This window comes from Leucopleurus acutus (assembly GCF_964270905.1).
Source record: "Leucopleurus acutus genome assembly, chromosome: 12".
Taxonomy (NCBI): Eukaryota; Metazoa; Chordata; class Mammalia; order Artiodactyla; family Delphinidae; genus Leucopleurus; species Leucopleurus acutus.
In genome coordinates, this window is record NC_139154.1 from 4625466 (window position 1) to 4641052 (window position 15587).

A 15587-nucleotide genomic window follows, 5' to 3' on the forward strand; every position below is an offset into this window, starting at 1 on the left:
ATAAAATACCTAGGAATAAACCTACCTAAGGAGGCAAAAGACCTGTACTCAGAAAACTATAAGATACTGATGAAAGAAATAAAAGATGACAGAAACAGATGGAGAGATATACCATGTTTTTGGATGGGAAGAATCAATATTATCAAAATGACTATATTGCCCAAAGCAATCTACAGATTCAATGCAATCCCTATCAAATTACCAAAGGCATTTTTCACAGAATTAGAACAAAAACTTTACAATTTTTATGGAAACACAGAGGACCCTGAATATACAGAGCAATACTGAAAAACAAAAACGGAGCTGGAGGAATCAGTCTTCCTGACTTCAAACTATACTACAAAGCTACAGTAATCAAAACATTTTGGTACTGGCACAAAAACAGAAATATAGATCAATGGAACAGGAAAGAAAACCCAGAACTAAACCCATGCACCTATGGTCACCTAATCTATGACAAAGGAAGCAAGAATATACAATGGAGAAAAGAAAGTCACTTCAATAAGTGATGCTGGGACTACTGAACAGCTACATGGAAATGGATAAAATTAGAACAGTCCAGCACCATACACAAAATTAAACTCAAAATCAATTAACAACCTAAATGTAAGACGAGATACTATAAAATTCTTAGAGTAAAACATAGGCAGAGCACTTTGTGACATAAACTGCAGCAAGATCTTTTCTGATCCACCTCTTAGAGAAAAAAGATAAAACCAAAACTAAACAAAGGGAACCTAATTAAACTTAAATGCTTTTGCAAAGCAAAGGAAATCCTAAACAAATGAAAATACAACCCACAGAATGGGAGAAAATATTTGCAAATGAAACGACTGACGAGGGATTAAAATCCAAAATATACAAACAGCTCATGCATCTTAATAACAACAAAAAAATACAACCCAATCAAAAAAATGGGCAGAAGATCTAAATAGACATTTCTCCAAAGAAGACATACAGATGGCAAAAAATCACATGAAAAGATGCTCAACATCACTAATCATTAGAGAGATGTAAATCAAACTGCATTGAGGTATCACCTCACAACAGTCAGAGTGGCCATTACCAAAGAATCTACAAAAGATAAATGCTGGAGTGTGTGTGGAAAAAAGGGAACCCTCCTACACTGTTGGTGGGGATGAAAATTGGTACAGTCACTCTGGAGAACAGTATGGAGCTTCCTTAAAAATCCAAAAATAGAACTACCATATGATCCAGCAGTTACACCCCTGGGCATATACCTGGAGAAAACCATAATTCGAATAGATATATGCACTTCAAAGTTCATTGCAGTAATATTTACAGTAGCCAGGACATGGAAGAAACCTAAATGTTCATTGACAGAGGAATAGGTAAAGAAGATGTACATATATACAATGGAATATTACTCAGCCATAAAAAAGAATGAAATAATGCCATTTGCGGTAACATGGATGGACCTAGAGATTATTATACTGAGTGAAGTAAATCACAGAGAAGGACAAATATCATATGATATCATTTATATGTGGAATCTAAAAAAATGGTACAAATGATCTTATTTACAAAACAGAAATAGAGTCACATGTAGAAAACAATTTTATGGTTACTGGGGGGAAAGGGAAGAGGGATAACTTGGGAGATTGGGGTTGACATATACACACTACTGTATATAAAATAGATAACTAATAAAGACCTACTGATAGCACAGGTAACTCTATTAAATACTCTGTAATGACCTATATGGGGAAAGAATCCTAAAAAGAGTAAATATATGTATATGTATAACTGATTCACTTTGCTGTACAGCAGAAAGTAACACAACATTGTAAATCTACTATACTGTTTTAGGAGCCTTGAATCACTCCTTGCTCACCTTCATGATCATCACTATAGTCATATTTATTTCTTGTAACCCTTGAACTTACTATGTTCCCTTATGCTACAGGTTCATTACACATGCTATTCTCACTCCTAGAATTAATCTCTTACACAGCCACCCCGTACTCCTCTCAAGAGACTTGCCTATCTAATTCCATTCATCTTTCAGGCCTCAGCTAAATTGTCTATGAATTCCTAAAGCTCATTATATTAGCATAATTTCTGAACACCATGTAATTTCCTTTATCACAATTATTAAAGTACAATTTAATAATAACTTAAGATCTTTCTTGAATGGAGATAGACATTTAAAAGCTAAATTCACTGTATAAAATAGTAAGCAGTACATGTATTGTATACTGTGAAAAATGTTAAGGAACAACATCCTGCAGTTAATCCCATTAATCATTTTGCAAAAATAATACAAATATTCATTCCAAGTTGGATAATCAACAAATATATATATATATATAGTATATCCTTCATCCTTCATTCACATATCAGTTATGACAAAATTTTGCCAACAATTTACTTAAATAGTCAAAATTACCAAAAATAAAGAAAGAAAGGAGGGACAAAGGAAGGAGGAATGGAAGAAGGTTGAGGGATTTTAGAATTTATGAGATTGAGATATATTAGATAAGGATTTAAATTTGTACATCTATATATTTTAATTTATTATTTTCCTGAAATAATACAAAAGCACATCAAAGAACTGAAATTTAGATATAAAATTATTTACAACCCAAATTTGAGATCAATTTATATCTGCAATTAATTTACATTTTAATTTAATATTATACTGTTTCTTTATGATAATATAATCAATTTAATAAAGTGGAAAACTATAATGTATATGATATGTACATTCTCTCACCATTTATACCATCTCTGAAAGTATTTTTGAAATGGAATAATTTATATTTAATATTCTTATAATTAGAAGAGATTAGAGTATTTTAATGATGTTAGATTTAATTTACTTCATCCTACTCTTTTTCCTATCCATAAGTAGAGTTTATATAAATATATATATGTTTGTGTATGTGTATCCTTCAACTTTGTATCAATTCAAATAAGATTTTGCCAAAAGATATCTTTTAGAGCCAAAAATACTGATCGAAAAGAAAGAAAAGAAGGAAGCATATTATATAAAGACATTTCATTATTATTTAGGGCAAATATCTGTATGAACTAAACATTTGAATTGTGACCTCTACATTCTACTCAAACTCATGTCATTTACCTATAAATATAAGCTTTTCTTTGCAAGTACATTAATCATAGAAAAATATTTAATGAATCAAAAGTTCATAAGACAGCAATAGAAATGTAAAGCCATTCACAGTTACAATCAAGAAAAGAGAAAAATATAATTTAGAATATTTAATTCAAGTAAATCCTTGATAGGACATAGAAATTATTAACAACAATCAATGCAATAATTTGTGGTATGGGAAAAATATGTGATCACAATGTTTTCTTTGATTAAAAAAATGACTACTAAACTCTTTCATGCAATGAGTAGCTTATTAAGTAGAGTAGTTACTGCCAAAAAAAAAATGACTTAAGGATTGAGAAATCTTCCAGAAATGTAAGAAAATAGATTAAATTAATGAGTATTATGGGGAAATGCAAGATAATCAATACACTTAATGTAAGAAGTCTAGAAGGAGAAAATATAGGAAAAGTAATTGAAGAAATCATAGCTAGTTCTCATCTAAGTGAAAAATGGAGGCTCATCAATTACCAGGAAAAATTAATGAAATGAGAACAAGGGAAAATAGTCATTATAAAAACATGTAATTCTCTCAAAAATTTTTTTTTTATCATGAAACATACCTTGATCCCATCACAGTCTGACAAATAGGGAGTTTAAGAAACATATTTAATGCCATTCAGCAGTCCTCAGAATGTACCAGAAAAAAAAAAGTAAGGTCTCATGATTACACTGCCTTACACAAAGAAAATTATAGAATAATGATAATAAATCTCTCTATTATAGAACATTTCTTTACTAAGTGCAGACTGTCATTACAAAAATTATTTGTTCTCTTTTGAACATCATCGTAGAAGAAAAGTCATTATGTCCACCACTATTACCTATTGAAAAGACAGACCAAGTGAATTGTTGAAAGATTGACAGTGACACTGAAAATAAAAGTAAGGGCTTTTAAAGCAAAACTTCAATCACTGTGCTTTAAATGTAAAACTCTGATTCAGAAAAAGCCCTGGATTTTTGTTCTGAAGTGATTTATCAAGGAGACAGGGAATGCTCTTGGTCAATAATTAAAGTATATACAAAAGTTATTATTTTAGATACAGGATCTAAAACAATAAAATATTTTTTAAGTCTGAATTTTGTAAAAGAAAATAGGTATGCTATATTCATAGTGATGTAATCCCTAAAATTTCCAGTTGAGGTAAATATTTTCCCATTCTGTATTCAAATAAAATAGTTAGCAATTCTAGCATGGGTTTGATAAAGATAGAGTAGGATAATTAAACAGTTAAACATCCCACTAGGGAATTAAAGACAGAAAGGGAATTTTACAGGAGTTGGGAGACTGTTGTAAACTAATGGTCATTCTAGAAAACAATCCAGTAATCTTGCAACAATCTACTCTACCTTAAAGGCAGAGCAGGTACATTCAAGTGCCAGGCACACTCAAGCCACAAGTCCTGATAGTTAAAACACAAGACAATAGATATGGGGTCTGAATCTTGTTACATGAAGTCAGGGAATTAATGGCCTTTGAAGAGGAGCATTTCTGCATGTAGCCAAGAAAGGAACACAGGTGAAAGGGGAAAAAAACTAAGGGAAAGGGGACATTATACCGAAACCTGAGATGAAACACCATATTTTAGTATATGTCACCATTCTTTTTCTAATATATATATATATATATATATGATTTAAATGGTGCAGTGACAGTCCTGGTTAGACCATATAGGGTCAAAGGAGGACATAATGATAATGACTTCTACCCAAAAATGAGGAAGAAGATGGTCTTCTCTCCTCCCCACTTTTTCTTTGATTATAAAAATGTAGCCCCCTTTGTTCTTGGGGCTGTGCTCCCTTGTCTGCCAGGTTGTATATCTCACAGGCATCCTATGATAATAAACTCACTCTTTGCCTATCAATCACTTTGCCTTAAGCTGAATTCCTTCTGTGCTGAAAGGAAAGAAGCTGAGCTTCAGTAAGTCCTGACACCAGGTAAGTGGTTTTAATTAAATGATAGTGGGTTTGAGTCCCCTCCTAAGTCAGGGATTGTGGATTCAAGTCCTGATCTGAGGTGTGGCTGGGTTGAGTACCATCCAAGGAGGAGTGCAGTTTCAGATTCAGTTTCTTCATTATTAATGTTAGTTCTCTCTTCAAAGATATAGTTCATTTGATCATCAAGTACCATAAATCTAATAAAAGTAATGCTAAACACTGCCTCATTTCTAACACATATTATAAATATTCCATTAAATTGCTTGTAAGGATGAAAATAATACAAATTTTTAGTTAAAAACATAAGAAAGGAGTCAGACTTTATATGCTCAGATATAACTACAAATACAAATTATAAGAATTTCTTAAGTACTATTGTTTTATGGGGACTACATATGGCAGTTGTATAAAAGGCCACCATACCTATAAGAAGACATTTTAAAAACATAATCTTTAAAACCATTTATCTTACTCTATCCTATTGTTTTAAAAAGTTACTAAATATCAAATAAAATTACATTGTTTCAAAATATTTAGTTATTTAAATTTAAAGATTTTTCTCTTACAGTGCAGTAAAGCATGACTCTTAGAATTTGGTAAACTGCCAGATACACAGATTAGTTCCCAGGGAGGGAAATAAGCACATTAAGGTGATTAGAAGAACACACCATGTTTAAAGCCTACTTATAATGTAAAATGGATATATATCTACATATTTGCATCTGTATCTATTTCAAAATGTTAAACTTAAAAGCTGACAAGCAACCTGACAAGAGAAAAATATTAACAGGGACGTGTCTATAGAAAAGACAAGGCATGAGCTAGTATTCTTCCATTAAAGACTGACTAGCCAAAACTACTGGTGACATGGCTACACAGCTTTGAGAGAAATATCATAATGCTATAATTTTATTACCTTTGAAATTCGTATGTATGTAGTTAAGCCAAATAATACTGAGACATTCAAAGAATCGAAAGGTATGGTAATTATGTATCCTTTCTGAAAAAAATAAGTACTAAAAAATGGATAAATCCAAACAAAAATGTAAGAAGTAAGAGATGGTTATATGAAAGCTTTGGTAATGAATATTGAATCCATAGGTAGGCAAAGTAAGGCTCAATCTATCTTGAAAATATCATTTCAAAGGACATACTAATAATGAAAATAAAACTTAAAAATTATTTTTAATATAATTTATTTGATTTTGTAAATGTATGTTAAATGTATATTAATTAATGTGTATTAATATGATTATATAATTAATAAAACAGATACATTAAGAGAAAATGTATAAAAAAGTTGAGAAAGCAAAAATACTTTATTTTCTAATCTTCACATAGAAAAGAATTAATATGTATTTTATCAATGGTAAGTTTTTAGAATTTTTTTAGCTGTAATTTTATTTTCTCTTTTTATTTATTCATTTTATTATTTTTATTGGAGTATAATTGCTTCAAAAGGTGTGGTACCTTCTGCTTCATTTGAAAATATTTTCTCCCATTCTGTGTGTTGTCTTTTCATCTTGTTTATGTTTCCTTTGCTTTGTAAAAGCTTTTAAGTTTCATTAAGTCCCATTTGTTTATTTTTGTTTTTATTTTCATTACATTAGGAGGTGGATCATAAAATAACTTGCTGTGATTTATGTCAAAGAGTGTTTTCCCTATGTTTTCATCTAAGAGTTTTATAGTGCCCGGCCATTTTTTTTTTTTTGCTGTACGCGGGCCTCTCACTGTTGTGACCTCTCCCATTGCAGAGCACAGGCTCTGGACGCACAGGCTCAGTGGCCATGGATGACAGGCCCAGCCGCTCCACGGCATGTGGGATCTTCCTGGACCAGGGCACGAACCCATGTCCCCTGCATCGGCAGGCGGACTCTCAACCACTGTGCCAGCAGGGAAGCCCACTTACAATGTTTATTATAAACAATAATGTTATGAATATACTTGTATATGTATCTTGGTGCACACAGAATGCATTCAAAAGAAAGTCAACAGAACTTAGGAAAGAAATTGCTAGAGTTTAGCTTGTCCAAACCTTTAATTTTACAAGAATATGATATTTTCTGAAGTTAGTTATTTCAATTTATACTTTGAGCAATAAGAGTTTTTTGCTTTTATATCATTCAATTATTTAAATTTTCAAATGTTTGCCATCTTAATGGGTGTAAAATAACATTTTTGTGGTTAATTTACATTTACCTGATTACCAATATTGTCAGGTAAATTTTCACTGATATTGATCACCATTTCACATGTTTGGTAGTTTATATTTTCTTAAAAACCTGTTTTTGCATTTTGCCTATATTTCTCTTAGCCTGTATTATTTTTTATTTGTAGATTATATACATGTATGCATGTAAGTATATTTGCATATTTTAAATAATACTATCATGATTATCTGTATAGCAGATATCAACTCCCAGTAGGATGCCTTTATTGTTTCCTTATGATGTCTTTGAATGAACTTGAAGTATTTATTATATCGTAGTCAAATACATGTTTATCTTTTTATCATAGTGATCATATTTTGAGTCTTATTTAATAAATTGTTTCCTACATATAGTAGGAAATAATTTCTACATATTCTTATAATATGTAATAATTTCCTACATATTCTCATAAACAATTAGTTTGTTTGACATTTAAATATTTTATCTGCTTGGACTTGGATTTGTAACTGTGTATGGTATGTGGCATTAATTATTTTTTACATTCATTATATATGAATGTATATGATTTATATGAAAATCTTACCATAATTATATCAAGCAATAATTTCTCTTCTCCTTCATTTCCCATACTACCTGTCATCTTTAAAGTTTCACATTTGTATGACTTCTCTCTAGTTTTTCTGCTGAGTACCTCTGGCCAATTTATTTATGGTTGGAATTCACACTCAACTTATTTTCGTCAAGTGTCTTGTCTTTTATTGGCCCCATCTTCTTTCATATAAATTTTAGAGTAAGTTTGTTAAATTCCATTCAAACCTCTGCCAGAATTTAATGATAGCACATTAAATCTATGAATCATTTTGATCAGATTTTACATAGCTAAAATACTGACTTTCTATATAATGAAGAATTTATATTTCCCTAGTTATGTATATTTATGAATTCCACATAGTCATATATTTTTTCTCTAATAGAATACAAGTCTTTTATTTGGTGAATTTCTTTTTTCCTTATTTTTTGTGTGATTGAAATTTTATCTTTTTACTGCATTTCTAACACTTTTATCCTCGGCATAGAAATACAAGTGATATTTAGACTTTGGACACTAATCTTTTTATCTGACTTTTTAGCTTATTAACTTAAACATTATAATTCATTTCTTTCCAATTCTTATAAATATTACATTTCATTTTGTTTCTTACTAAGCTCTTAGGTACATCCCTTACAATAATAAATGGAACGGGTTATAGTGAATATTGTTATCTTGTTTCTAATTTTAAAGGTAATGTTTTCACATTTCTGTATCTCACAGTACTGTTTACTTTGGGATTTTTTTCAGATATCCTTTATCAGGATAAGGAAGTTCTTTTCTATTTATTGTTTGTTAAGAGCTTTTTATCAAGAATAGTATTTAATTTTATCACACACATTCTCTGCATCCTCTGAAATGATCAATTGCTTTTCCTCCTGTGGTTTTGTAATCTATTAATGTGCTGTACTATATTGATTTATTATATACAGGCAAACTTGCATTCTTGGAATAATCCAGATATGCAGGGTAGTTTGCTTGTATAAAAGTAAAGTATATATATACTTTATATATATATATATTCATATATATTATATATTTTTTATATATATTTTAAAATGTATTTTTGCAGGTCAATTTTGCCTATAGTTTCACATTTTTCCACTGAATCTACCTATTTTTGCTTTGTTTTTATTTACATGATAGTAAATATGAGACAACACTTCAAGAATTTAATCTGCCAAGTGAATGCCATTTTTTTTCATAAGGGGGTACATGAGCTCAAACTATTTAAATTGTGGGTTTCAAACAAATCACATTTAATCAATCTGAGATGAAAGAGTCATAGTGAAAAAATGCCTACTATGAAACCATTGTAATGTAAACAATTGACCCTTGCTTTACCTAGGGTACACAATTGGATATTTAAATTTGTTTTCCTCACAGAAGAGCACATCATTCTTTTAATTTTATATTTATATGCTATATTCTGAAAAAACATATTCCTGTCACAGATTTTAAAGTTACTAATAATTTATACCCTAATTTAAAAAGGGTCCATGTCAAAGTGTACCAAAGGACTACTTCTGAAGATTCGATATATAACTATATTCACTGAAAATGTGTAGTTAATTTATGCCAAATGGCTGTTTGTTATTAACTTATATTTTTATATTAAAGGGTTGTTTTTAATATTGCATCATTATTAAGACTGGATATTTTTAATGTGGTAACTGTTAAGACACATAGCTTTCAGATTTTACCCAAAGCAAGCAAGCATGATACATACTTTATTTGTGTTACTCATTTTCTGACAATATGCTACCTAGTCTTGGATTGCAAGAAGGGGGATAAAGACTGGTTTATGTTACCAAACACTGTTTCCATTTCCTCTTGGTCAGAAGGCTATATAGTCATATTTCCCTGATATCTTTATATTTAGAAACATAATATGCCAATGTTATGTGGGCAAAAGTGATGGACCCCTGGTCCATTATATTTTTATGCACTCCTTTATATACCCTCCTCCTCCAAGCTTGGCCCATGGAAACTTTCCAGGCTAGCCACCGTCCTCTCTCTCCCTCTCTTTTTTTTACTTTCTCTATTTTATGAGGAAATTTTCATTCCTAATCCAGTCACATAGGTGAATTTCTTCAGGAACATTATCATTCAATATTGTGCAATTTCCATTCCTCCATATGATATATGTCACCATTCCAGAACTCACTACACTCTTAACATGTACTATTAGGTATTTCCATCTATAAAATAAAATGTTCAGCTTCATTTTTGTATACTGCTGTACCCCAAACCCTGCTGTTTACCAGGAATAGACCATAAACGGACAAGCTGTATTTCAGTTACATCCTACATTCTTCTACTAATCTTTTCAAACTAGACAAATTGTTTTGTAACCATAGTCATAAAAAAAGTATAAAACAAACTGTGTGCTGAAACATAGGCAATTATTCTTATCATCCACACAACTTTGGATGCTGAATAAAAAAAACAGATGAAATCGTTTTTTACAACAATATGACACATACCAGAGTCATATCATTTTTCATGTTTTTCAGTCACTAAATACTATTATTGTATCATTTTATCTTCCCATTTAAAGACTACCTCTGAAAATGACTCTGGAATTATATTTATTTAGGAACCTTCATGATTTAACATAGATAAGTCAATTTTACATTCGTTCAAAAATATTCTTCATGTACACTTTAGTGATCAATACCTATATCCTATAAATGACAATGTAGGCAAGATGGCTAGTGACATGAGACCGATTCTGCTCACTCTCATTACCCTTCAGGTTGACTTATTAAGGTCCAGTAGCTTACTAGTTAACCATCTTCCCAAATATCCCTAAATCATTCTTACTCCTACCTTCATGTGTTTTTATTTTGTTGAAATGGTCCTTTTGCCCTTTGTTTAACGAAAAGTTACAGAATATTTCAGATACAAACCCTCAGGAATTCTTCTATTCCTACTGCAATACACATCACACTCCATTTTCCATGAAATATAACTGAACCAACTGTAATTCTTGTTGAAATCACAGATTTTTATCATATATTTTATGCTATATATATAGTAAATATTATATATGATATACATGTTTATAATGTACTGATTTTATCTTTTCAACTTCATATCCCCTCCTTGCAGATGAAGACCATATTTTTCATTTACCTTATGTTACTTATAACTCCTGTTGAAGAGCTAACAGTATAAGAAAATCTAATACACATTTCATTGATTGGGTAATTAATTTATCTTTTTAAAAACCACAATACAGTTGTAAGTATTCAACTTACCATCTAATCATCAATCAACCTGTAAAAAATGAAACATTAAACTTGGTATGAAAAGCACATTTGACCAATAGTAAATTTTCTCATTCAAAAATGACAATCCTAATACAATTTCACCAAGGAATGCTTTTGAATCAAAACTAATTGTTGACTTGTTTACCCTATTTTTCTTTTTATTTTTGCTTTGTTATTGTTGGATTGGGGATTTGATCCAAACAACAGAGCTATCAGTGACAGTTCAAGTACATCTGTGATAGATCAAGTGAGCCTATATAGGTTCACAAAATTCATCATTGACAGAGAATGGAAATTCATCATGACTTCAGAACCTAAGAAATATCAAGCAAACAGACTCAGTATAAAATTTTGGTAAATCAAGGATACTACAATAAAATTTTTTTAAAAAATAAAATTTTTGTCTAAACTAATCTCTCACAACTCCCACCTATCTCAATCATCATGTATGTTAGTTAAATTTATTCCAATCTTTCCCAAAAGAAGAGTTAAATATATTTCTTACTACTCTAATTCTGGCTAATATTCCATCACAGATGACTTTTCCCATAACAATATCAACAAATGATCTATTTTCTTGTTACTAATTTAACCAGAGTTGGCCCTAAACAGTTCACTCAACTATTCTGCCTACTTCTTTTGGTCAAATTCCAAATTCCCATTTGTGTTCAGTTTTCTCATTGTAAGTGTGCACAAGTTATTTTGTTTTTTTTTAAACTCATTCTTCTTATTTTCCATGATATTGTCCTGCATTGTATATATTGTTCTGGATAATATTCTAATTATACAATATAAACAAAGAGACTTAAGAAGAGATAAGGTGGCAAAGTAGGAGGACCTTGAGCACCTCATCTCTCTTCATCTCCTCTCACGAGCACACCAAAATCACAACTAGCTGCTGAACAACTATCAATAAAAAAGAGTGGAGTCTACCAAAAAATAAATTCTACATCCAAAGAGATAAAGAAGGAACCACAAGATAATAGGAGGGGTGTACTCATGATATAATCAAATTCTATACAACTCAGGTGGGCATCCCACAAACTGGAGGATAATTATATCACAGAAGTTCTCCCACAGTAGTGAGAGTTCTGAGCCATACATCAGGATCCCCAGACTAAGGGCCTGACATCAGGAGACCCCAGAGCATTTCCCTTTGAAGGCCAGCTGGGCTTGATTGCAGGAGACCCACATGACTGGGGGAAGCAGAGACTCCACACTTGGAGGGCACACACAAGGTCTCATGTGCACTGGGACCCAGCACAAAGGAGTAGCTCTATAGGAACACACAAGACCTCATGTATACCAGGATGCAGGGCAAAGACAGTGACTTCATAGGAGCCTTAGCTAGACATATGTGCTGGTCTTGGAGGGTCCCCTGGTGAGGTGGGGGGGGGCTGTGGCTCACTGTGGGGACAAGGACACTGGAAGGAGAGGTACCAGAGAATAATCATTGACATGAACTCTCCTGGAGGCCACCATTTTGGCAACAAGACCTGGTCCTACCTAAGAGCCTGTAGGGTCCAGTGCTGGGAAATCTTAGACCAAACAATGAATGGGGCAGAAAAACAGCTTCACCCATCAACAGACAGACTGTTGAAAGACTTCTTAAGCCCACAGTCACCTCTAGACATGTCCCTTGACACAGCCCTGTACACCAGAGGACCAAGACCCAGATCCAAGCAGCAGTGGGTAGACACTAGTCCCTTCCACCAGGAAAGCCTGCACAAGCCTCTAGACCAACCTCACCCACGAAGGGGAAGATATCAGAAGAAACACAGAAATTTAGACAAAACGAAATGGCAGAGGAATATGTTTCAGATGAAGGAACAAGAAAGAACTGGAGAAGAAAAGCTAAGTGAAGTGGAGATAAGTAATCTATCAGAGAAACATTTCAGAGTAATGATCATAAGATGACCAAATATCTCTAAAAGAGAATGGATGCACAGGGTGAGATGTTACAATAATTTTTTAACAAAAATTAGAAAATATAAAGAACAACCAAACAGAATTGAAGAATGCAGTAACTAAAATAAAAAAATATATATATAGTAGAAAGAATCCATACCAGAATAAATGAGGCAGAAGAACAGATAATGAGTGGAAGACAAAATGGGGGAAATCACTGTTGAGGAACAAAATAAAGAAAAAAGAATGAAAAGAAATGAGGACTGTTTAAGAGACTGCTGGGACAACATTAAATGTACCAATATTTGCATTTTAGGGGTCCCAGAATGAGACAAGATAGAGAAAGGACCTAAGAAAATATTTGAAGAGATAATAGCTGAAAACTTCCCTAACATGAGAAAGGAAGCAGTCACTGAAGTCCGGAAAGGAAGCAGTCACTGAAATCCAGAAAGGGAAGAGAGTACCGAGCAGTATAATACCAAGGAGGAACATGCTGAGGTGAACAGTAATCAAGCTGACAAAAATTAGAGACAAAGAGAAAATACTAAAAGCAAAAAGGGAAGAGCAACAAATAACATACAAGGGAATCCTCATAAGGTTAACAGCTGTTTTTTCAGCATAAACACTGCAGGCCAGAAGGGAGTGTCATGATATATTTAAAGTGATGAAAGGAATAAACCAACAACCAAGAATACTTTAACCAGTAAGGCTCTCATTCAGATACAACAGAGAATTCATAAGCTTTACAGACAAGCAAAAGCTAAAAGAATTCAGCACCACCAAACCAGCTTTACAAGAATGCTAAAGGAACTTCTCTAGGAGGAAAGGAAAATACCACATCTAGAAACAAGAACATTATGAAATGGGAAAGCTCAATGCTGAAGGCAAAAATACAGTAAAGGGAGGAAATCATCCACACACAAATATGATATCGAACCAGTAATGATTAGAGGAGGAGAGTACAAATGCAGATATTTGAAATGCATTTGAAATTAGATCATCAACATAAAACAATCATGTATTTATACAGACTGTTATATCAAAACATCACAGTAACCACAAACCAAAAATCTATAAAGATATACACACAAAAAAGAAAAAGAAATACGAACACAACACTAAAGATAGTCATGAATCACAAGAGAAAAGAACAGAAGAGGGAGTGAAGAAAAAAGACATACAAAAACAAATCCAAAAAAATTAACAAAATGACAATAAAAACATACATATCAATAACACCTTAAATAAAAATGGATTAAATGCTTCAAGAAAAAGACAGAAACTGGCTGAATGGATACAAAAACAAGACCCATATATATGCTGTTTACTAGAGACCACTTCAGATCTAAAGAAACATACAGACTGAAAGTGAGGGGATGGAAAAAGTTATTCCATACAAATGGAAATCAAAAGATAGTTGGAGTAGCAGTAGGTATATCAGACAAAATAGACTTTAATACAAAGTCTGTTATAAGAGACAAAGAAGGACACTACAAAATGATCAAGGGGTCAATTCAAGAAAATGATTAAAAAATCGTAAATATATATGTACCCAACACAGGAGCACCTCAATATATAAGACAAATGTTAACAGATATAAAAGGAGAAATTGACAGTTCCACAATGTTAGTGTGGGGCTTTAACACCCCACTTACATCAATGGACAGATCATCCAGACAGAAAATGAATAAGGAAACAGAGGCCTTAAATGACACATTAGACCAGGTGGACTTAACAGATATTTATAGAGTGTTCCACCCAAAAGTAGCAGAATATACATTCTTTTCAAGTGCACATGGAATATTCTCCAGGTTAGATCACATGCTGGGCCACAAATCAAACCTCAGTAAATTTAAGAAAATTGAACTCATATCAAGCATCTATTCCAACCTCAACACTATGAGAGTAGAAATCAACTATAAGAAAAAACTGCAAAAACCACAAGCATATGGAGGCTAAACAAGATGCTACTAAGCAACAAATGGATTGCTGAAGAAATCAAAGAGAAAAGCAAAAAATACCTAGACACAAATGAAAACAAAAACATGACAATCCAACAATCCAATAATTATGAGACACAGCAAATCAGTTCCAAGAGGGAATTTTATAGTGATACAAGCTTACCTCAGAAAATAAGAAAAATCTCAGTTAAACAACTTAACCTTAAACCCAGAAAAACTAGAAAAAGAGGAACAAAAAACCCCAACGTTTGTAAAAGGAAAGAAATCATAAAGACCAGAGCAGAAATAAATGAAATAGAGCCAAAGAAAACAATAGAAAAAATCAATGAAACTAATAGCTGGTTCTTTGAAAAGATAAACAAAATTTATAAATCTTGGCAAGACTCATCAAGAAAAACAGGGAGAGGACACAAATCAATAAAATTAGAAATGAAAAAGGAGAAGTTACAACTGACAGCAGAGAAATACAAAGGACGATAAGAGACTAACTACTACAGACAACTATATGCCAATAAAATGGACAACCTAGAAGAAATAGAAAGATTCATAGAAGGGTACAATCTCCCAAAGTTGAACCCGGAAGAAATAAAAAATATGAATAGACCA